The sequence below is a fragment of the Stenella coeruleoalba genome, assembly GCF_951394435.1.
Source record: "Stenella coeruleoalba genome assembly, chromosome: 9".
In the NCBI taxonomy this organism is placed as follows: domain Eukaryota; kingdom Metazoa; phylum Chordata; class Mammalia; order Artiodactyla; family Delphinidae; genus Stenella; species Stenella coeruleoalba.
This window is the reverse complement of record NC_137155.1, coordinates 58,240,196-58,263,441: the sequence shown is the minus strand read 5'-3', so window position 1 is coordinate 58,263,441 and position 23,246 is coordinate 58,240,196. Positions and strand designations below refer to the sequence as shown.

Sequence of the window (23,246 nt, the reverse complement as noted above, 5' to 3'; positions counted from 1 at the left end):
TTCCAAGTGCATTCGACAAAATGACTATTGATAACATTCATTTGTAAGAAATAGCCTTATTTGCATGTAAGGAATGAACTGTAAGTGCGTTATAGTAAAGTAATATGAAATGTAGTAATAATAATAACAACCCTTTTGTCGAGCACCGATGATGTCTTGCACTGCACACAGTGGGCTTACACAAGAATTAAGAAGGATGCAGTTAGTCAACTAGAAGACACAATTCAAATGGCTCTTTACGAAAGTTAAAGAATTACTTGTTGTTTAATAGGTCTTTCTTTTTTTTTTTTTTTTTTTTTTTTTTTTTTGCGTTACACGGGCCTCTCACTGTTGGGGCCTCTCCCGTTGCGGAGCACAGGCTCCGGACGCGCAGGCTCAGCGGCCATGGCTCACGGGCCCAGCCGCTCCGCGGCATGTGGGATCCTCCCGGACCGGGGCACAAACCCGTGTCCCCTGCATCGGCAGGCAGACTCTCAACCACTGCGCCACCAGGGAAGCCCTAATAGGTCTTTCTTAATAAATAACTTTCCAAAGATAACTTCCATTCAGCTCCTAAAGACATTTTACAAGTTCTGAATTTGTGGGATTTGAATTAATAAAATGTTTCTATAACGTATCCAAAAACTGTTTAGGTCGAGAATTTAAAAACACCCTGGATATGTGGTCTATTCATTCTTTATTGCCAGCCTTATATCTTGAATATCTCTTTATCACCTCTAGATTTTTTTGCACTGTCTTCCCCTGTAAAAGTGTCTTTGAGGGCAGACACCTTCCTAGCCATCCCAGAATCTTCAGTGTTGAACGACAGAATGAGATAACACAGTTTAGAAATGTGCTAAGAATCCACATTTTAAGGAAAAATATTATAATTGAAAGTCTCATTATTTTTAGTACAAAGTAATAGATATTCTGAATTAAAATAAAGTCACACCATAAATAAAAGTGTAAAGAAGAAAATAAATATCCCTCATAATTCCACCCAAAACTCAGGCATAAGCACTGTTCCATTTTGACACATACACTATTTTGACGTATGTTTGTCCAGATATTTTTCTGTGGATCTACGTGCACCTTTAAAAAAACCAAAGTACGCGTTACACTATACAGTCTAATCTACTTTTTCACTTAATGTATCACGAGCGTCTTTGCTATGGATAAATGCAGAAGTCATCACCATTTTAAAAAGCTTTCGAGCATTACACCATATAAATATATCAAACTTAATTCAACTGACTTTCCAAAGTTAGCCATTTATGTTGCTTTTGGGTTTTTTTTTTTTTTTTTTGGTATGAAATGCAATTTTAAGACAGTGACTTTGTGCCTCATCCCTCCCCAGAAAGGACCAGTTTAAAAAACTCCATGCAAACAATCAAGAGGCCATTTGTGGCCACGTCATTGTTCTGTTTTCCTAGATTGTTCCAAGGATCTTCTTCCGAAGGTGTATAGCTCTAAAGTAAATTCAATTTCTTTAATGTTTGGAGTGTCGAGAAAAGAAATCATGGAACACGTGGGTTCTGCTTGCATTCCTCTTGAGTCTTGGATTAAGACAATCTGCCTATACAGAAAACATAGCACTAAGCAAACTTACACGAAATGATCAGAAAATACTGACAATTTGAGATTTCAGCGAAACCTCAGATTACTATACGAAAGAAATCTATTTCTAAAATCAATTACCTTCTATGCAGGCTGCACTGACGAAGTTTAAGAGAAGTGAAGAAAAACCTATTCTTTACTTAGAAATGATACATGATGGATATAAGGGACTTTTCAAAAGAATTAATGTTTTGAGGGTGTCCACATCACACAATGATTGCTTAAAAAATCAAGAGAGCAAAAAGAAAAATGAATGGCTAGAACATTTCACTAACTGCCTTTATTCTTTATCTCATCCTACAGGGCCTTGGAAGAATAACAGAACTGCTCTACCCTTTCTGCTCATTTCCTGTCACAGGAGGTGTGATTGTTTCAGTGGTGGTCTCCATTGTCATTCACCTATGGCTGCTAGATCAGAAGATTGACATTATCTAGAAATCTATGGAGTAAAAGGCATCCAAGACCCACTCCCTGGGGATGGTGTGCCAATAAGGGTACAAAAAATAAGGGAAGTGAGAATCTCTCATCAGAACTCTGTTCATTGTGTACAGAAGGTTCTAAAAAGAACAGGAGTGTTTCTGAGTGTCCCTGAGTGGACATAAATTCTAATGCCTCTGTGGAATTTTCTTATTTCTTTGACATCCAGCGATAGGCTGGATTAAAACCCTTGGCCCTAAATGAGAATCCAGCCTTCTGTGGGGTGGGGACGGAGGCTGAGTTCTCTCTGCCTCGCTGCTTTCTCTCTCCGTCATCTCCACTGACATACTGCCTGGTATGTCAGGCCACATTTGGCTTGCCACCATGAACATGATGACTGTAGCCCAGGGTTGTCTGAATAACATCTTTCTCTGTCATATTTTGATAGTTCCCTACTGTTTTTCTAACACAGATGAGGAAGGGTGAGCCTCTGAGGGGAAGTTACTGTTTCTTTCTTGAGATGCTCAGGGAGGACGAATATGGGCCAGGGTAGGGTGAAGACCTGGCTGAAATCTTGGCGAGAGCCTGCGAGGGGATCCCACCTAGAAGCTGACAGAACACAAGGTCCTGGTCTAAGCTCTTCTGCAGATGTAAGCCATTGTCTCCCAGTTCCAGCTGATCCGGCTTTAGTGGATGAAATGGCACCTTTCCCTTAGGAACCTCCATTCCTGAAATTTCACTCAAGAGATACGCTGCTTGTGATAACAGGGTGTAAGAGAAGACAGCTTTTTACACGAGTCCTTGGGTGACCTCTGACACAGGAGACATACCCACAATCCTTCTCTCTTTGCCAAGAGCAGGCTCCTGGGAGGACAGGATCCCCTCCTTGTTTGTGGTGACCACTTGTGCCCTGCAGAGAGCGTGGAGACTGGTGTGGGGAGCCCGGGGCCCTGGCCTGGGAGCGTATGGGGAAGAGCTGATGTGGGCGGCAGAGCTGCCGACGCGGTTATTTATTATTTCACTGAATTACTGCTGAGTGACAAGGGCTCCTCGCGTCCTAGCGGGCTGGCATCCGTGGAACATATTTTTAACATGAATCGCAGAAGAAATAACAAAAATATGAAATGGCTAATTAGAGAGCCATTTCACAAAGGTCCTGCCTGATGACAAGTTTTTTGGTCAGTGTTGCCATTTGCTAATTTCCAAGTGGAGTGAAATCAGAGTCCATGAATCCAGGACTCAAAGCTGGGGCTGGGGCTGGATGAGGGCAGGAAAAGAAGACACAAAGCTGAGCTATTGAGTCTATTTTCCCACCTTCCTAATGTATTGGGTGAGTTCATTTCATTTTGGAAAGCTCTATGGGGCACCTCAGTGTTTGGTGGGAGATGTGTACTTATAGTCCCATAGCAAGTGATTCCAACCTACTCTGCTATTTCTAAGACTAAACTAGTCCCCGCTTAATGTAAAACTCAATGCCCTTGGGGCTTCCCTGGTGGCGCAGTGGTTGAGAGTCCGCCTGCCGATGCAGGGAACATGGGTTCGTGCCCCGGTCCGGGAGGATCCCGCATGCCGCGGAGCAGCTGGGCCCGTGAGCCATGGCCGCTGAGCCTGCGCGTCCGGAGCCTGTGCTCAGCGGCGGGAGGGGCCACAGCTGTGAGAGGCCCGCGTACCGCAAAAAACAAACAAACAAACAAATCTCAGTGCCCTAAGCTGAATTTTCTCCCTCTTTCATATTAACCATGCATAAAAACTTGAGTGACTCTTTACCTACAGTGCAGTGAAGTATTACAGTATTCGCTGGGAGATTTTTTTTTTTTTTTTTTTCCTCGCGGTACGGGGGCCTCTCACAGCTGTGGCCCCTCCCGCCGCGGAGCACAGGCTCCGAACGCGCAGGCTCAGCGGCCATGGCTCACGGGCCCAGCCGCTCCGCGGCGTGTGGGCTCCTCCCGGACCGGAGCACGAACCCGCGTCCCCCGCATGGGCAGGCGGACCCCCGCATGGGCAGGCGGACCCCCGCATGGGCAGGCGGACTCTCAACCACTGCGCCACCAGGGAAGCCACCGCTGGGAGATTTTAAAAGCCTTCAAAGCAGGTAATCATGCCTCTGGGGTCACATGAGCGATGAATACCCAAGTCTTTATTAACCTGTGTGCGAGTATACCTTTAGAATTTATAGCAAAGATGAAAAACGGTTGGAAAGTGTTTTCTCCATTATTTGCCAGGCTAACACTTAAACAGCTCCTTTACTTGGAGGTTGGGCACGGGGAGGACAACACCCAGGTAGCTTCCACAAAAGATCTTTTACGCATTAGGAATATTATGAATTGCTGTACTGTTTGCCTTTGACCTACATAAAGGGAGAAGATCAGTCCCAGAAGTAGAATGGAAGTACACATGAAACAGCAGAGAACACAAAGGGACTTGGGTTTCTCTTTCATCTCGATATTTATGGGATAACAAGATGACAACCTACGTCATGTTAGGATTCTGTTTCCCTAATCATCATGTACCTACCTTAGAAGCTCTGTATTTCAGTAAGTGCTTCACTGCACACACAAAAAACTATCCCCAAACCTAGTGGCTTAAACCAACCGTTTTATTTTGCTCACAGTTTTGTGGGTCGGGCGTTCCGGAAAGCATTGGTTGGGTAGTTATCTCTGGTCTGCATGAAGTCAGCTGGGACTGCTGGGGCTGGAGGATCTTTTCCAAGATGGCGTCTTCATTCATGTGTCTGGAAAACCCTGGGCCTCTCTCCTCCTCCTCCTCCTTCTTCTTCTCTCTCTCTCTCTCTCTCTCTCTCTCTCTCAATCTCTCTCTTCTCTTCCTATGGCATCTCATCCTCCAGGGCGTCTCTATGTGGATGTGCCTTGGCCTTTTCACAGCACAGTGGGCTCCTGGGGAGGCACGCTTCTTACATGGGGGCTGGCTTTCAAGAGGTAGGAAGTGAAAGAAGCCAAGCCAGTGAAGGCCTATGCCTGGGACAACCTCAGTGTTACTTCAATGCAATTCTGCTGGTGAAAGCAGTCCCAGGGCTTATTCACGTTCAAGGAGTGTGGATACAGATTCCTCTTTTTAACGGGAGATGGCCAAGATCATGTTGCAGAGGGGTATGTGCGATGGGAGGTACTGTTGTCCCTTTTAGAAACTATAATCTGTCACAGTGAAAAATAAATGTCTAAAGGCTATGCTTGAGAAAGTTTTGTTGTTGCTAGGACATAACCTATAAAGTCTTCATTTTCCATTCCGATATCCAGGGTTGAATTTCTGTCGTAAATCTTCCTGCTTTGGAATCTGTGCCCATTGGGAACTTCCATGCAGGTCACCCCTTCTCAAGCATCCCCTCCTCTGTGAAGCACACCAGGCAGATTGTCATGCCTCTTCCAGGGCTCCAGCGCTGGGCTCACCTCTGTTATATCACCTGTCAGCCTGTTCTCCCCCTACCTGTCCATCCTCATTGATGGTCTGTGAATTGAGGCAAGAGCTGTATTTTATTTATTTCTATGATTTTTAACTGAGTGTTTAGTTTTTTAATTTTAGCTCAGTTGAATTATGTTGATTGACTTAATAAATGAATAAATGTCACCCTGATTCCAGGAACTTGGCCTTGTAGGTTCACTAAAGACCCAGTAAAAGAAAAACCTGAGGACAAGGCCAGGAAGACTTCTTCCGCCTTGGAATCTGGGGTTAACCAAGTCCACACCTTCCTCAACTGCTAACACCACTGATGAGAGAAGTTGAAAAGCTGTGAATAGCAGCTAACTAGCCTATTTATTTCTAGAATATAGGATTTAATTAGACACATTCTCTCCCACAGCTCTTACCAATCAAAGGATTAGAACTGCTCTGGGTGCCAAGCACAAGCTCTACAGAGGAAATGATCTGGAAGAAAAATAATTTTCTCCACCTCAAAAATAGGAGTAGGAAAAATATGAAAACAAATATTTTTGGTCTTATATTTAGTAATTTTTAAATTCCATACTCAGGTCTCCAGTGTCTGTTTCTTTCCTTTAGATTGAATGTCATGTTTACTCAGAGGATTTTAATGTAATTTGGGGGATGTTTTAATCCATTTCTGCAGTTTATCACCTTTGAGGTTTGCCCAGTGTCTAGAATGAAGAGTGTATTTGCTAAATTGAGGAAAATGTAGACAAATGCTTGTGCTTGCTAGTTGGTAAACAGATTGGGATGCCCAGATCACAAGGGCAAGTTGTCAGTCTGCTCTAAGCAGTACCCTGCAGCCACGTCTGCGGGATCACGAGAGGGTCTAACCCAAGTGGAGACTTAGGAGGTTCTTCCCAGCTTCAACAACAATTCACGTGCTTATCTGGCAAAGATTGTTAGCCTGAGGCAACTATTGGGTCAGAATCAGAAAATGGCTGATTTGGGAGAAAGTGACTCACTGAATCAAAGGGATGTGTAGTGTAGAATGCAAACCAGGGAGCCCAATTTGACGATCTGAAGGAGCACATCAGTGTGGAGTGGGAGTAGAGAGCTCTGCTGGACTCCTGGCATGGCTCTCCCAACGCAGAGTTAATGCCCATCACCAGAGAAATGGCCGGGAGCTGTGCTGTGTGTTTCCATCTACATGTGCTTTTAAGGGGGCTTGCAAGTTACATGTTCTTCATATGACTGATGATTTCACTAATTGCCTGAGGAGGTCACATGAGAAAAATGAAGGCCTTAGGCTGGACATCACTGGACAAAATATTCTTGTATGTGGATATCAGAGTCCTTAGGTAAAATTTTTATTTTGGGTTGGGGCTAATTATGTGTGTGTGTGTGTGTGCGCGCGTGTGTGTGTATGAAAGAGAGAGAGAGAGGAAGCAGGAGACAGAGAATGTGCATATCTCTGACACTGTTATAGAAGTCATGGCATATATTCAAGCTCTGCTGAGCTCTTTCTCAGTGCTAAGTAAACTGAGTGCCAAGCCATATGGGATTATAGAAATGAGTAAAATACAACACTGATCCAGTAGATACCATCGTCTAGTGGGAGAGACAACACATATAAATATTGATATGAAGCACAGTGTGCCGTGATAAAAATAAGATTAAAGCACTGTGAGAGGAGGGTAGAGGGATAGATGCATTTTAGTTGGCAATATCTTGGAAAAGCTTTGTGGAAGAACGGGTAGCGGCAGGGGCTCAGAGGATGAGTGAGCTGGGCAGGCTCACTCGGGTTGGAGGGGTCAGTGGAAGGATTCCTGAGGAACAGTCATCCAGGAGAAGGTTCAGGCCTTGTGTGGGGAAAGGCATCACTGGGGTGGTGGGGGCAGAGTGTGGAGTGGGGAGGAGATACAGAGGATGTGGGAAGATAGAAGGAGAGGGTAGTCTGAAGTGATACTGTGGAATCCTATCGATGCATCTAGTTACTAAATCTGGACTTGGCTTGTTTCCCAGTGAAGAGCCATCGAAGATGTATAAGTTGGGGCAGGAGTGTGTGTGTGAGTGAGTGAGTGTGTGTGTGCGTGCGCGTGTATCTGCATGCAGGAGGGAGGGAGAGAGGAGAGAAGAAGGAGGGGGGAGAGGCAATCTGTGCCTTAAAAAGGAAGTGGGTTGGCAGTTGGGGCAATGCAAGGACATGAATGGAAGCAGGGAGGCCTGTTAGCAGGGGATTGCAGTGACCCAGCTCAGAAACAATGAAGTCTACAGGAAAGACGAGGGCATGGTGAAGAGGAGGTAGATTTGGGTTTTATTATGAAGGCAAAGTAGCCAGGGTTTGCCAAATAATTAGAACTGAGGGTTACAGATGATGGTGAAGGTGTACAAAATAGGTACCGGGGTTCTAGGACACCAGGCTGGCTTGGGATGGGGAAGGAGAAAAAGGAACCACTTTGCATATACATGTATCCATTTATTAATGCACAAGGCAAATCGTTATTGAGCGCCTGCAGGCACTGAGTGGGGACTGGGATCCAATGGACTAAGACAGCTATGGAGCCCCAGTGGCACTGGGAATTGGGGTCAAGAAATCATGACAGTAATTAGGTTTCTGTGTTATAGACTTGGGAGTTGTCCTTCTAAAAGCGATCTGTGAATCCAGGTGCTGGCTCAAGGAGAAAGTTCATTGTGGGAAAAAGGTCTCATAAAATTATCTGATCCTCCAATCCTAAAATTTCATTTGGTGTGACTTGTAGTTCTTTTGCTGAGAAAAAAACCACATATATATATATATAATATATCATCTTTGCCCATCACTCAAGATCACCCGTTCTTTGTTTTTTCCTATGATTTCAATGCTATAGGCACAAATATTTAATCTTTCTTAAGTAAAGTTACCGAGGTTTGGCACTGCTTGAACCTAACTAAAGTAACAAGAGATAAAGTAGAGGATTGCTTTTCAAGAAGGGTCTGGGGCGTTTGGTCTCTGAGCTTGTAGGCATCTACACCTCGGAATCTCTCTGTGCAGGTCAGCTCTGCAGCCATCGCTGGGTTGTTTTCCCAGTCCTTGGAGACTGGCCTGATCAGGTTCACTAATGGTTGGACTTTTCTTGGTATTTGCTTACATAACACTATCAGGACACATGTCTTAAATATTTTATCAGGTTTAAAGGGCAGTTTTCATAACATGGCATTGTGTGGCCTGCAGAACAGACGAGGAGGGAGGAAGAAGGGTCTTAGCCTGTACTAAGTGACCTAATTTTAATACACATTCTCATATTAAAATTTGATTAACTTGATAAAAAGACTGCAGGTGTTAAGATGTTGGTTTTGCCTGTACCGTAAAGACAGCTACTAAAGCATAGTGCACTTTACTTAAGTGCCTCTCCCTTAGCCAGTGTAATCAACTCCTGAACGTAAAAATCGTGTAGTCCTGACCTGTGTCTAAGCGGCCCCTGGTTTGGGAGAACTGAGCACGGACTAATTGCAGGATCCGGCTGTTTGCATACCAAAATGGAGTTGAAATGCTTCTTATGATAAGTGAACACTCGAAAGGGGGGGTGGAAATTTATCCATTAGCCGAAAGGCCTGAATGCACTATAGGATACAGAAGAGCCACTCTGATTATTAAGTGTTTTGTAATCTGAAAGTGTAAGTTAACAAGAGTAAAATGATGTGACCCGGGAGCAGACTTTTTATAAACCTTAAAAGCAGAGAAGCAACACCACCAGCGAAATTGCCAGGATCCCTTTCGATCGTTTCTAGGCTGCTAGCTGATTACGGAACAGTGTCTTCTTTGAAAAACACCCTCATATAAATGAGTATTTGAATGTTTGCTACCAATTAAAATCACCTGAGGAAACAGGTATTTCTACTTGACTCTTTAAACAATGCAATCCCACATGTTTTGCCTTTGACTAAGCTGGCTCTGAGGATGAGAGTCAGGATCCTAGTTGGAAATACTTGCTGTGAGTATGCTTTAGTTTTTTTCTATGAAAACTCCTTGGTTCCTTTGGCCTGATCTTTCTTTCTGACGGATTTATCTGTTCTTAAATTATACCGGTAATTTAAAAATTTGAGTGGGCGTCAGAATCACCTGGAGGGCTTTTAAAGACACAGATTACTGGACCTCGCTCCCAGAGTTTCTGGTTTAAGCAGTCTAAGGTGGGGTCTGAGACTTTTTGTTTCTTACAGGTTCCCAGGTGATGTTTCTGGGCTGGTGCCAGGACCACACTTTGAGAACAACTGAATTTGGTGTTTTCTAAGATCTCTTAGTAGCTCTGAACGATGTGATGAACTCAATGGAGGCTTTTCCGTCATGATAACTGATTAATTCAAAATAATGAAATCTGTCCCGATTTCCTATTAATCAGAAAACTATCTGATCTCTACTAGAAAGTAGATTTTTTACAAGTTTATTTGTGTAGTGTAAGTGGTAGAGTTCTTTTTGTGTGTGTGTGTGTGGTACGCGGGCCTCACTGTTGTGACCTCTCCCGTTGCGGAGCACAGGCTCCGGACGCGCAGGCTCAGCGGCCATGGCTCACGGGCCCAGCCGCTCCGCGGCATGTGGGATCCTCCCGGACCGGGGCACAAACCTGTGTCCCCTGCATCGGCAGGCGGACTCTCAACCACTGCGCCACCAGGGAAGCCCTGTGGTAGAGTATTTGTGGCAACATGGATAGACCTTGAGGGCATTATGCTCAGTGAGGTAATCAAGCAGAGAAAGGCAAATTCCATATGATGTCACTTATAGGTGAAATATAAATAAATCAGACTCGTAAAGACAGAGAGTAAAATGATGGTTACCATGGACTGGGGTGGTGGAGAAAAGGAGAGACGTGGTTTAAGGGTACAAACTTACAACTAGTAGTTTAAAAAAATCCCGCAGATCTAATGCACAGTATAGTGATTAGAGACAACAATACTGTAGCATAATCATCCAACTTGCTAAGAGACTAGATCTTAATTATTCCCACCACAAAAAAGAAATGTGATTTGACAGCAGAGCTAACAACCATACAGTGGCAATCATATTATCATATATAATCGTTCCAAATCAACATGGTGTATACCTTAAATTTATACAATGTTATAAGTCAAACGTATTTCAATTATGTTTATCGTTTATTTGTTTATTTGATTTGTTTATTTCGTCTGCATTGGGTCTTAGTTGCCGCACGCAGGATCTTCATTGAGGCATGCGGGATCTTTTGTTGTGGCACGCGGGCTTCTCTCTAGTTGTGGCGTGTGGGTTTTCTCTCTCTAGTTGTGGCGTGCAGTTTCCAGGGCGCATGGGCTCGGTAGTTGCGGTGCGCAGCCTCTCCGGTTGAGGCACGCCAGCTCAGTAGTTGTGGTGCGGGGGCTTAGTTGCCCCACAGCATGTGGGATCTTAGTTCCCTGACCAGGGATCGAACCTGTGTCCCCTGCATTGTAAGGCAGATTCTTTACCACTGGGCCACCAGGGAAGTCCCTTCAATTATAAATAAATAAATATTTTAAAAGTAAAAAAGAAAGTGGTAGAGTGCTATAACCTTAAATGTTGGATTCTATTCCCAAGAACAGGGCTAATCGACTGCTGAACTTCTTGTGAGCTTGGTTTATCAGCAGAATGAGTTTCTGCTTTACAAAAAATTTAAAGTCAGCAATCAATATTGATAATATTTCCCCTTGATGCAGATTGGAGGCCTAAGTTAGAACTAAATGGTGTTATTTTATGAAAGGAAAGTCTGAGGCAAGTGTTGGAGTGGAGGGCAGAAAAGGAACAGAAAAAGCTGAATTGGAAATAAGCAGAGGAGGCTGTGTGTTTACCAGTGAACGAAACCTGTATCAGCACCAGTATATGTGGTCTTCTGAGACCCTTTGGTTCCTTTCCTGTTACTTTCTTTCATGATCAAGGTCTCCAAATCAAGGCCACCAGGTGGAATAGGTCTACCTAAAGGAATGCTTTTCAAACTCTAACTGCTCGTCAAAGACCTGAGGTTCTTATCAAAATGAAGATTCTGGTTCATTAGGTCTGGGGGTGAGGGCTGACATTCTGCATTTCTAACCAGCTCCCAGGTGATTCCAATGTGGCTGGTCCCTGATCACAGGATGCATCAGTGCAGTCATGCAGTGCATCCCTTCATTTCAGGTGAAGCCTTAAAGTATCCCATTACTTTCTTCTGATTTATCCTCTTGTCTTACAGCCCTGCCATCAAATGTTTAGTTGGCTTGCATAACTGCTGCCACATATTAAGCCAGCAGAGTTATCTTTCTCTCCCTTTGTTTAAGTGATCCTGACACTGCCTACTTTGTATCTTGAGATGGCTTAGCAAATGCTCCCCTTTGCTATTTTACAACTCTATCTCTCTAAGACCTGCACCATTTTATTGTGCTAAATTGTTAGTCGGACTTCATTTTTCAAATGAATCTTATTATTCTGGGTTTTGAAGTCAACTCTAGTTTTCTGAAACTTCCCCTTGAATCTGGACCACAAAAGTGAAACAGGACAAAGCAGGTGGTGAACCCCATGGCTGTCTTTGAATCACCAGTAGCCCTCAGCCTAAAAAATGGATGATATCTGATAATTCTTTTCACATGACACGCCAGCTTTCTTCATTTGCACAGTTTCAATCCTTTTCAATGCCTGATGTGTATCCAGACATCAGGACGGTTTAGTACATTTTTATTGAGCACCTTATTTGTTTGAAGTACTGATGAGATACCAGTCTACATTCTCAGTTAGGTTATAACCCAGGAGAAAAACTGTGTCAATGACAGAGCCAGCATTCAGGCCTGGAAATGCTGACTTCAAGTCCATTGTACTGACTCATGGGTTTTGCGTTCTGAATAAGATTCATTTGAAAAGTAGAAAAAGGTAGAAAAGTGAGGGTAAGGGAGAGCCGTGGATACAAGATTTAAGGTGATCAAGGCAGACTCAGCACCCCCCATGAGATGCAGACAAAATGGCTTTGCAGAAGACATTGTTCTCTTGAAACTCTTTGTTCTCAGAGGCTGGAAGATGGCAAAGGAATAAGAAACAGTGTAGCCATCCCAGTTCAGTCAGAAAGCTTGGCTTATGGCTGGCAAAATAGTCTATTCAAAATGGAGTTATTTTGTAATGTTGCTATTAAGGTAATTGGACCATACTCCGGGACATACCTGGAGGAAAGAGCTATGCACAGATGGACTTCATTTAATTGCTTTGTACAAGGGGCCAAGTCTTAGCTTACCTTTAAATGAGAGCTAAGGAAATGAGCATACACAGCTACTCAGTGCTCTGAATTCAATATAATGGAAACTTATAACCCATCGTGGCAGATGCTGTCAGGCTGCCCAGCTGCCATTCTTTCACCCAGTCTTCTTTGCGAAAAGGACCTCAGTGTGTTTGGAATGGTGGCGTGCCCACCTCTGGGGATGGATGGCAGATGATCTCACCCGGTGCTTCCAAACATTTTTTCATGACTCGACACATAGAAAATGATTAAATCTTCACAATAGGCTGTGCTAACCTGGAGGGAATTTGTAGGCATCAATATGGGGCTTGGAGAAAAACAAATCTATTATATTCTTTCCCTATTATATAATTATGGTAAGAAAAAGGAAATACAAATATTTAGAAAGAGACAAATTGTTAAATTTGGATGATATTTCCAAATAAGATATTTCCTAATATTTTAAAATAAGAAACTCAATCGTGTTTCCACAAACCTAACATTTAAAAATCAGATTTTAGGCTTGAAATGGTTAATTAAACATTCTGTCATTTCTCTTCCAAATTTTTCTCTTCAAGTTCTTGATCGCCATCACAATTTTTGCTCACACAAAATTGGTGACTAAAACAAATAATCAGAAACATGTTTACAACCATTCAAAATTATAATAGTTGAAAAGGTTTTTTTTTCAAGTCTAATGTTTCTTTGACAAGTATTAAAATTTTATGTGATGATGTGAATGTATTTCAAATTCAGTAAAACTTTTCATATCAAGTATCTAAAGATCATGATGAAGTTCTAATCTTCAGAATGTGTAGTCGGCCCTGCTGCTAGGTTGGATGTTACTAAGATGGTACATCAATTGCCCAGGGACAGAAGTTCCTGATAGAGGTAAAGGCTGAGATTGGGGGTAGCCAACCAGAGTGGGGCCCACCAGAAGCCCCTATTTGACCTCCCTGATCGATCCCCAACCCCTAATGACCACACCTTGGGCTATGCAAACTCCTCCTTAGATGCCTGCTATAGGTGTCTCTTAGAAACCGCTTGTCCCTTAGAAACTCCTCCAGCAGCCCACAGGCCTCTTGTCCCTGTGCACCATTGCAGACTCTGCAGCTGGCTCCTCCAGCACACGCCCGGGGGCAGCACCTTCGCAGTCATGCTCACCTGGTCCCTGTGCTCGCCGCCTGCAGGTACAACAGAGCGTGTCGTTGGACACCACCCTGCAAGGAGTTCTGGAAGACCATGCTAATAGCCAAAGACAACCAGCCAGAAGGCTTCTGCTATACCAGGAAATGAGGGGAACAGCTTTATGTGGCTTAACTGCAACCCACGGGCCTTATTCGACACAGTGCACTAGTTGGGAAGCTTGGGTCCAAGCAAGCATGACGATCTGGTTCCCCACTGTTGCAGCCTCTTTGAAAGCTAAGAGAGGCTAAATGACCTAGTTCTGGTCCATGATACACAACTGGGTTGACCAGGGATAGGAGTGGTTCAGGGACAGGTTTTGTTTTCCAAATAAAAGAGAAGAAAAACGAATGAGTCTGGTACTGACCCTCCCCCAATCCTTTCTCCCTGGACTGGGGATGTGCTCTAGAGCTTCAGCAGCCATCTTGTGACTAAGAAGTGAGAGAGGTCGGGAGTACTGCAGAGCTACTGGTGCTGACCTCATTCAGTTTCCAGATTAATGCCAAGAGCTCAATCTTCAGATTTCCTATTATGTCAGAAAAAGAAATCCCTATTTGTTTAAGCCCCTGGAAGTTGAGTTGTCTGTTACTTGTAGTGAAAAATATGACTTACGTGTTTATTTTACTGTGCATATAAGGACCCATAGAGAATGAAGGACATGAGCGGTTTTTATCCATTCAACAAAATATTGAAAACAATTCCATTCTCGGCAAGTGTAATGCTAGTTTTGCAAACATTCCTTAAGAAGAAGAACTTAAACTTGACATGTCATCTGTGAAATAGATGGTGTGGATATCCTTCGGTACCTGCGGCATGTAGGTGTAGGGAGCCACTTCAAACACGTGTTCAAGTGTGGCAGTGCCCTGGTGTGTGGAGTGAGAATAAGCTGCGTCTGCTTTGCAACGGCTGGGAACGTTGCATTTCCTTTCCTGTGTTGGTGCGGCAGTCTTAAAGGGCTGGAGAAGCCCTTCCAGTGGTTTCCCATGGCAGCGTTGGGGAGAGAGCATTTACTAGACCTCTCTTGCCTCCAAGAAACTCACCTAGTTTAAGTGAAAGGAGAGATTTATCCAAAGGACCTTGGGCTATTTTATGGTAAAACCATGCGATGGGGAGGGACATGGTTGGAGTGAGCCGTTAAGGACTACGTCAACGTCAACAGGAAGTGACCATTACCAGAATTCTCTTTCTGCTTCTTCTGTTTCTGCTGTTTTGGCTTTATATCTCTCTCTTGCTACAGACTAGTTCCCTTACTGGGTGGGAACTTAGCTCCTGGTAGCTCCCAAGTTTACATCTTTTAGATTCAGCTACCAGAGAGAGACAGGCTGACTCTCTAGGTCCCCTGCCCCTATATCCAGTTACTGGGGCTCATTGTTCATTGGGAGCCAGGGGCAGAGTATTAGACTGAGAAGCTATGGCCAGAGGGCTGGGCCATCAATCTCCTGCCAGAGCCGGGTGGATGGAGTAAGGGGAAGAGAAATTTCCAGAGAAGGGTATGGTGCAGTATTGGGCAGAGTTCCTTATGTAGCCACCACAGAAATAATTCCCACTTCACTCTGTGTACATTTATACTGACAAAGGATACAAGTAAGGAGAAGACAGCTGTGTTGGTTTAAGGTCATGTAGGAAATCAATAGACAATTTAGCATGAAAATGAACTATTCATTCTTACTCTAGGCTGTTATGTTCACTTATTCTAGCCTTCTTGGTAGCAGTTCTCATTGCTTTCTTGGAGGCTTGTTGCTAAGAGCTGCCCTATTTCCTTGTCACAAAGCCTTCTTTAGAAAGTTACTATAGTACCTGGAGGGAGTTTGGGGACAAGAGTGTTTCCTAACCTCATCCCTGGAGACATTATGCCAACATACTTACAAACACACTGGAATCACTTATGGAGAATATGAGAAAAATACAGCAATGATCTTTCTTGGAAACTGTTAAGTGTAATCAGTCAGTTTAAAGCAAGAGAGTAGGAAGTTATAAAACATGACAAGCAAAATCCTTCTCACTCTTGTTGATGGTTAATTTTTATATTTTAGATATTATGGCCTTACAAGCTGAGCCGTAATATCCAGAAAATTTCTTTGCTTTGTAAAATTAGTTTTTAATGTTTAATGAATATTCAATTTGTTTCAGTTCCAAGCTTCCAGTAACATAAGAATTTATTAACCATTCATTCATTCAACAAACGTTTGTTAACATCTGCTCTATGCCCAGCTTTATGCTGTCTCCTCACTGCACTTTTTTCCCTTGGTATGTTTTAATTGTTTCTATGAAGTGGTTTTAGAAATAACAACTATTTCTCTTAGCAGTCATTTTCTCCTCACTCCCTTTTTGGAAATCCTGCTCTGCCCCCAGAAGTAGGAGCTATAATTCCATGTAACCCTGCTTCCCTAGACATAGTTGATTGTACCAGGGATAAAAACCTGACCCCATATGGTCAGTCGGATTCTTTCTCCTGAGAAATTGGAACAGAAAGACAGAAACTGAGCTGGTGTTGGGTGTTAGAACTAAAAGACCATAGATATGCTGGAGGCTGAGGCTGTTACTTTGGAGCAGAAATGATGGTCCCACAGAGAAGCAATTAAGTGAGTATACAAACCAGTTTGCAGAGAAAGAGAGAGAGAGAAAGAGAGAGAGAGAAAGAAAGAGAAGCAGACACGGAGCAAGATGAGAAAACATCTGGCATCAGAGGCCAAGACAAACCAGAGAGATTAGCTATTTAATGACTTTCCAGAGTCATTGTCATAGTTGCCACCATACCTAGTTGGGCTCCATGACCGACCTCATACATCCTAAGAAATTCACCTTCACTCAAGCATACTTGACAGGGTTTTTCTTTCTTTAAGCAAATCCCCTCTGACTAAGGGATGAGCTGATGAAGGTCAAAGTCAGTGAGCTAATTTAAATAGAGGGTGCTCCATTTAAGGTAACTCGAATATAATATTAGTAGATCAAGGACTCATCCTGTGTAAATGCAATACAAGCAATCATATTTACTCAGAACAATTTTCTTGCTGTAAGAGTATTGAGGAATTAGAATGTATTGTGAATGTAGGATCTTCCTTTTTTTATTCATTTAAGGGAACATGTAGGCAGATCTCTTTCTGAGAAAGTGCAAGTGACTTATGGGAGAACTTTTTATAGCCCATTGCATCTATGTTGTAGTAATACTGGTCTCAAGAAATTTATGGAAGATTACTGACAATTGCTGCAGTTCAGCCTCCAGCTGATATAAGGAAATACGATGTGAGCAGAGACACAGTATCTGACAACATATAAGATGAAACTTAGTGGTTACTAAAAGTTTTATGACTTAATTTTTAGGTTTAAATATAACCATTTTCTTTTTTTTTAATTTTTATTGGGGTATAGTTGACTTACAATATTGTGTTAGTCTCAGGTATAAATATAACCATTTTCAATAACAACAATAACAATGATAACAATAATAGTTTTGCTAGGTTTACCAGCTAAAAGACTATTTTTCAGATGTTATCATTTATCCATCCTTTCAGCCATTTTGAAAAATCATCTACAGTTGCTAAAAGGAAGTAGCTTCTGAAGTGGGCAAATCTAAACCCAGACTCTGTCTTTATATTTTTAAAATCAGTATTTTTTCTCTTTTGGAGCTGAAATTTTCATGCTTGTTCTGCTAAAGTTGATGTTACTGCCATGGGAACAGGTCTCACAAAACGTCTTGCTTTCAATTACTTTAAAAAGGGGGCCCATTGTGCTCCAGAATTTTATGATCTCATAATGAAGATACTTAGGTCCCAAACCACAAGGTTGTCTTGCTAAAAAACTATTTTTCTTGGATAAGAAAATATGGAATGCAAAATTAAAATGTGATCCAGTAACCAACAAATAATCAACCACAATAGCAAATGTGAGATAAAAGGACATTATGAAGCCCCAGGGACACACGGGGATGAAAGGAAGGGTAGAGATTAGAGTCGTCTATCCTCAAAGTATAAATGTGGGATCATAACAATTTTTTTAACCAATATTAATGGCTTTAAAATTGCAAATGAGTGTGGGATGGGTATTACGAAGCCTCTCTTGGGAACCATGTGTGTACTGAGTGGTCCTAATGCAAATGTAACAGATGGGATTGCCATTAGAACAGCAATCATCGCCCCATACCCCAAATTGTTGTTTCTGTCCCAATTTCAAATATCCTGTCCCAAGGTCAGGTGAGGTGTCAGATGACATGCCCTGGTACTTGGTTTTAAAATCGGACTGCTGTGGCCACAGAACCAGGTGGATGGGTTGGAGCATTCTGATAACAAAGGAGAAGGCAGAAAGGAAATAACAGATCCCCGTCTTGCAGATGTTTACTGTGTGCCCATTGTGTATCCACTGTTCTAGATCTTGGGTTGCAAGGGTGAAGAAAGTTGAAAACGCCCTTTCTCTTGTGGAGCTTACATTCTACTTGGGGGAGACTGACAATAAAAAAAAACCCTAAATTATGTTAGATGGAGGTAAATTCTATAGAAAGTGTAGTCTGGGCAAGGCAGATGAGAAGCAAGAGTGAGAGTGATATAATTTTATGTAGGATAGAAAGGCTTTACTGAGAGGGAGACAGATGAGAAAGGGAGCTAGGCTGACACCTGGGGGAAGACTATCTTGGATAGAGGGAATGAACAGTGTGTGAAAAGGTTCTCCGGTGGATACTGAGAGGATGTTTGAGGAACCTCAAAGATACTAATGGAGCTGGAGAGGTGTGAGCGGGGAAGGAAAATGGTAAGAGATGAACTCAGAATGAACAGGGTGAGGGCAGGTGGGATCTTTATAGAACCTGATAGTAAGGTATTTGGCTTTTGCTCTGAATGAGTGGAGAAGTCCTTGCAGGGTTTTAAGTAGTAGAGGACTACAGTCTGACTTCCATTTTCAAACACTCCCTGTGGCTGCCAGTTAGAAGAGCACTGCACTAATCCAGATAAGAGATGCTGGTAGCTTGGACAGAACTGCAACAGTAAAATTGGTGATAAAGGATGGTTGGGTTCTGGCCATGCTGATGGATCAGATCGAGTGTAAGAAAAAGAGGAGCACGACTAGAAAAAATAATAAAAGAATAAGGAAGAGGAAGGAAGGCAGGAAGAAGAGGAAGGCGAGGGTTCATGTTTATACGAGTGCATGCATACTGGGCTAATAAGCCTGTCCTTCGGACTTCTCTGGAGGTCAAACAAAGAACACCAGGATGTGACTGTCAGACTAGCCAGCAAGTGATTCTTGGTTCACAGACACAACTTAAACATGAATTTACACTGGCTGTATTTCTTGACTGTTAAAATCTGCTGATCCCAAAGTCATGTGGCCAACCCACTGTGAACGTGTTAGACTCGTGGCCTCAGTTGGGAAGTTGGATGGAAGAGGCAGTGGGAGAGTAGTGATGGTCTGGGAAGGAGAAAATCTCACCTGCTTTTGTCCCTAGATGATGGTGACCCTGAAAGCCTAAGCCTTGGTTTATGAGGCATGAATAAACCTTGTGCAGAGTAGATGTCATTAGGCCCCAACCCAAATTTCATCATACAGAGGGTACATATATTATTTGCATTTGAGTGCTTTATTATATTGGAGTTGCAGTGATATTATTAACATTTGTACAAATGCACAAAATCTTGTCTCTTCTTGCTAGAAAGAGATGTAAAAATCTGACCTAGTTGAACAGTCTTAATGAACTCATTGTCCGTTGGTAACAATAAATGTGTTCACGATGCAACAAAAAGCTTAACATAAAATTAAACATATTAAATGCTGCTGCAAGTATTTACATGTATGTACCCCCAGTTTTCTTCTCCTTCCAATAAGGAAGGTGGTTGCTTTACAAACAGACAAACAAACACAAATGCTTTGCTGTTTACAATTACAAAACCCCCCCCCCCGCCCCCACCCCACGGAGTCCAGAACTTAAAGTGACAGCACCTTTTCCGAGGACTTCCTTAGTTAACACTTACTTTGCACAATGTTAACCTTTTTTCTCTTAGTTCTATCTTTTGGACAATATTTATATTCCAATTGTCCTAGAACACTGTGTTTGAACTGAGCCATTTTTTCTGGGCCTTTTCGGAAGATCCCAAATCCCATGTCCTCTCCAGGGAGGACATTTCAAGTTTATCTTTTCTCCAAGACAAACCTCAAAGGCAGAACTCCTCTCTGTATGAGGCAGGTGTGATTTAGCAGAACACAGAAGGAAAGAGGGCGAGCAGTTCTTCTGTTCTATTGGCTGGCTGGTGGGGAAGGGTCCTTTCTCTGAAACCCCCTCCACTTCAGCATGGCTGATACCTTTCATCACGTCCTGTAGCGTCTATAGCCTTGGTATTCTAAAGGAGCAAACTAGACTCTAATGAGCTTATTGTGCATAAGATTTTAATGATGTATTTAAAGCTAATGTATTCAGGTTCCACATTCTCAGTCCTGAGGCTAAAATGATTCTGTTAAAAAAAAAAATCCTATAAAGTTCTATAAAATGAAACACAATGCAAGAAAATCTTCAATGGCTTAAGAAGAGCTTTCTAAATCCTGGCTTCTAATGAGCTAGATATTGTAAGTTGGTCTAAGTATAACAGCTGATCATTATTGAGCCCCCTCTGACGATAAGCTTGGAAAGGCATCAGAGCGCCACTTAAGAACATTAATCTTTTAAGAAATGCTGGCAGTTTGGCCTTACCCCCCCTCTTCAACTTGTGGTTAAATAGCTTTTTTAAAAAATAGACAATTTATAAGGAAAAAAATATATAAACACTCTTTAAGCAATTTGGCTATAAGCATTACATCACTGAAAAACTCCACAAGAAATAGTAAAATATTTTGAATGGACATACACTTTTTCATTTTCACAACATGACGAGCTGGGTTTTTTTTTTTTTTCTTTGTTTTGGTATTGGATCTTACTTGTAAGTTTATTGCTTCAGCGTCTTCTTGTCCTTTCTTAGGTTATAATTGTAAAATAGAGGTGCTGTCCCTAATTGCGGTACAAGGCAACATTGTATTTTTGAGACCTAGGAGTGAAATAGTTAGGGTCACCTTTTTTTTTTCAGCAGCCCAGAGAGACGATGGCGAGGACAACAGTCTGATGTGCATGGTGATGCACAAAAGAATGTCTCCTGGCTCATTCAGCACACTTTGGTTGGAGGAAAAGATAGAAAATTCTTAAGTGTAGCATAGCTGCTCCCTCACATCTGTTGCATAATATAACATTTTTAAAAAACATGCTGTGAATAATAAAGGGAGAAAGAGTATACTGGCTCTTCTCCTTGGCATTCTCGTAGCAGGCTTCATCTAGGTTGATGTGAGCAATGCGTCTTGGCTATGCTACTGGTGAACGCACGCAAATGTACCTGGTGCAAATATTCCGTAAAGTATTTTAAATGATGCAGCTCAGAGCCTTAGAGGAAGCGTGGGGTAGTTGGGAAGGGGAGGGTGAAGGCAAGTTTAAGGGCAGGGAGGAGGTCTGAAAGAGAACGAGAGAAACTGACGGGGATTACAAATGCTAAAGTGCAAGTTTAAAATATAAATTATTTTAAAAGCAGAAGAGTGATTCTAAATTGCTACTGTTCGCATAGGCACGATTTTATTCCAATTTAAACGGGTTATTTCCTTTCCCTTCTCAGATACACTGCATAATGGAACTTGAATGGCTTAAAGCTACTGCACACGGTTTGGGAAGGGACGAGAAGAGCACTAAGGAAGCTGAATAGTGCAAGGCATTCTGGGAAGTTGGGGTGCGGTGGGGAGAAGCAGAGATGAAGCTGTTTTTACACTTTTACAAGAGAGCTGTTCCAGTTATAGTTACCAATTCCCTTTAGCTGAACTCTGCTTCCTAAAGGAAAGAGCTTACTTTAAAAATGAAAAAAGAAATAGATGATTTAAAACTGTTCCGAACATAGATTAAAAAATAACTCACAGAGCAATACAAATCCTTGAAATTTCTATGCACAGAGGTCTAAACAAACATTTCCACCAAATGATGGAGAATAGCCATTAGAAACCCTGTAAAATGAAGATACACACAACTAGAGTAGTTTATTATGAACTAATCCTTTAAAAACAAGTAGATCCTACAGAAGAATATTGTTCAAATGGAATGTTTAAAAATAACATTTATTAATAAATATCTTATAAAATTCTAAATTAATAGATTCCTGTTCAAATTTTGCTTTGGTCCTTGAATTCCACTGTATACACACATACATACATATATATTTTCTTAGATGGTTTTTTATTAACCAGAAAGAAGCACATTCTATCCTAACTGGATGGCTAGGTTTATAGCAGTTACAGATGCTTAAACCCCCCCCCAGCCAAAGGCTGGTCTTTTATGGCAGCTGGTTGACTTTTAATGACAAGCTCAACTAGCACACGACAATTTTCTGAACTAACAGACCACAGCCACCTGCACATTCACCACGGATGCCCCTCTATTCGGAACACGCACTGCATTTGATTTCTTGGACCTGACAGGCTCCAAAGAGGAACTGCTCCAAGTAAGTCACCCTAATGAAAAGAAGGCATGCAGTGACAGTACACAAATTGCTCGTCCCCATGGTCCGTGTTAAGACTGTGACTGGCAAACACTGATGTGGAGATAGGAGAGGGCTGCGGGGAAGGGTAAAGGGAAAACATCCGACCTCACGCCAGGCGTTAAAACGAGTCCATTCATGCACAGGGAGGATTTTCACTCTACCTGTCCTGGCATATGTTCAGAAATGTCTTAAGGAGAAACAATTAAGATGGGAATGCCTCAGTGTAGGTAAGGACTGACCTGGTAGAAACGCTATCAGGTGTCCCTATCTTGGCTGCTAATTCCTGTCACAGGAGGCAGGGGAGGCGCTGTGGAAGTTTCCAGGCAGGTTGGCAGTGACTTCAGAAGCAGATCCTGCTGACAGAAACCCACCTGTGAACGAGGAGAGGCAGTGCTGCGCTGCGGGCCCTCCCTCCTCAGGATGGGTGCTCTGAAGGTCATTGCAACTGATCTGTGACCGTATGGATGGATGACCCAGTAGCTGGGTGGGAGAGGAGAACGGGGCAGAATGTTTCCCCAGATTGGCAAAAAGTGTGGGACAAGAATGGAGAGATTTTCAGGCAGACATTATTCTACAGTCTGGTGAAAGCTAGGCCTTCAAGTGAAATATTTAATAATGATAAGTCGAGTGTTGGATTTGACCAATGAGCCTTTCTGTTCAGGATTTCAAGAAGCTCTGACAACTTGCTGGCATCCTCCATTCACTGTATTTCCACACTGCTAATGAACATACCTAAAGGCCCTGAGTATAAGAAGAAGTTTATTCTAATTATACGTGGAGGCCCGTTTGCTAACCTGTGTGTGGTGGTTTGCCTTCTTAGCATAAAAAACAGACATAATTGAGCTATCTATAATGCACGTCAGTCAAACCGTCAAGCTGCTGAATTAAAACTCAGGCAAGTTCTTAACTGCAGAGGCTTTTGGTTTAACAACTAAATATTTCAATTAAGAGG

At 42.5% G+C, this 23,246-nt stretch overlaps 1 protein-coding gene and 1 long non-coding RNA gene across 2 annotated transcripts in view; both read left to right on the top strand.

The window, feature by feature from the left end:
* Nucleotides 1-2,274, top strand: part of TRIL (TLR4 interactor with leucine rich repeats) — an 86,587-nt gene extending 84,313 nt beyond the window's left edge. Inside the window, exon 3 of the mRNA XM_079931990.1 lies at nucleotides 1,900-2,274. The gene's annotated coding sequence lies outside the window, so the exon portion shown is untranslated. The remainder of the gene's footprint in view (nucleotides 1-1,899) is intronic.
* A 1,621-nt stretch (nucleotides 2,275-3,895) lies between these two features.
* Nucleotides 3,896-23,246, top strand: part of LOC307191813 — a 49,184-nt gene continuing 29,833 nt past the window's right edge. Inside the window, exon 1 of the long non-coding RNA XR_013829852.1 lies at nucleotides 3,896-4,105. This is a non-coding gene — a long non-coding RNA (uncharacterized lncRNA). The remainder of the gene's footprint in view (nucleotides 4,106-23,246) is intronic.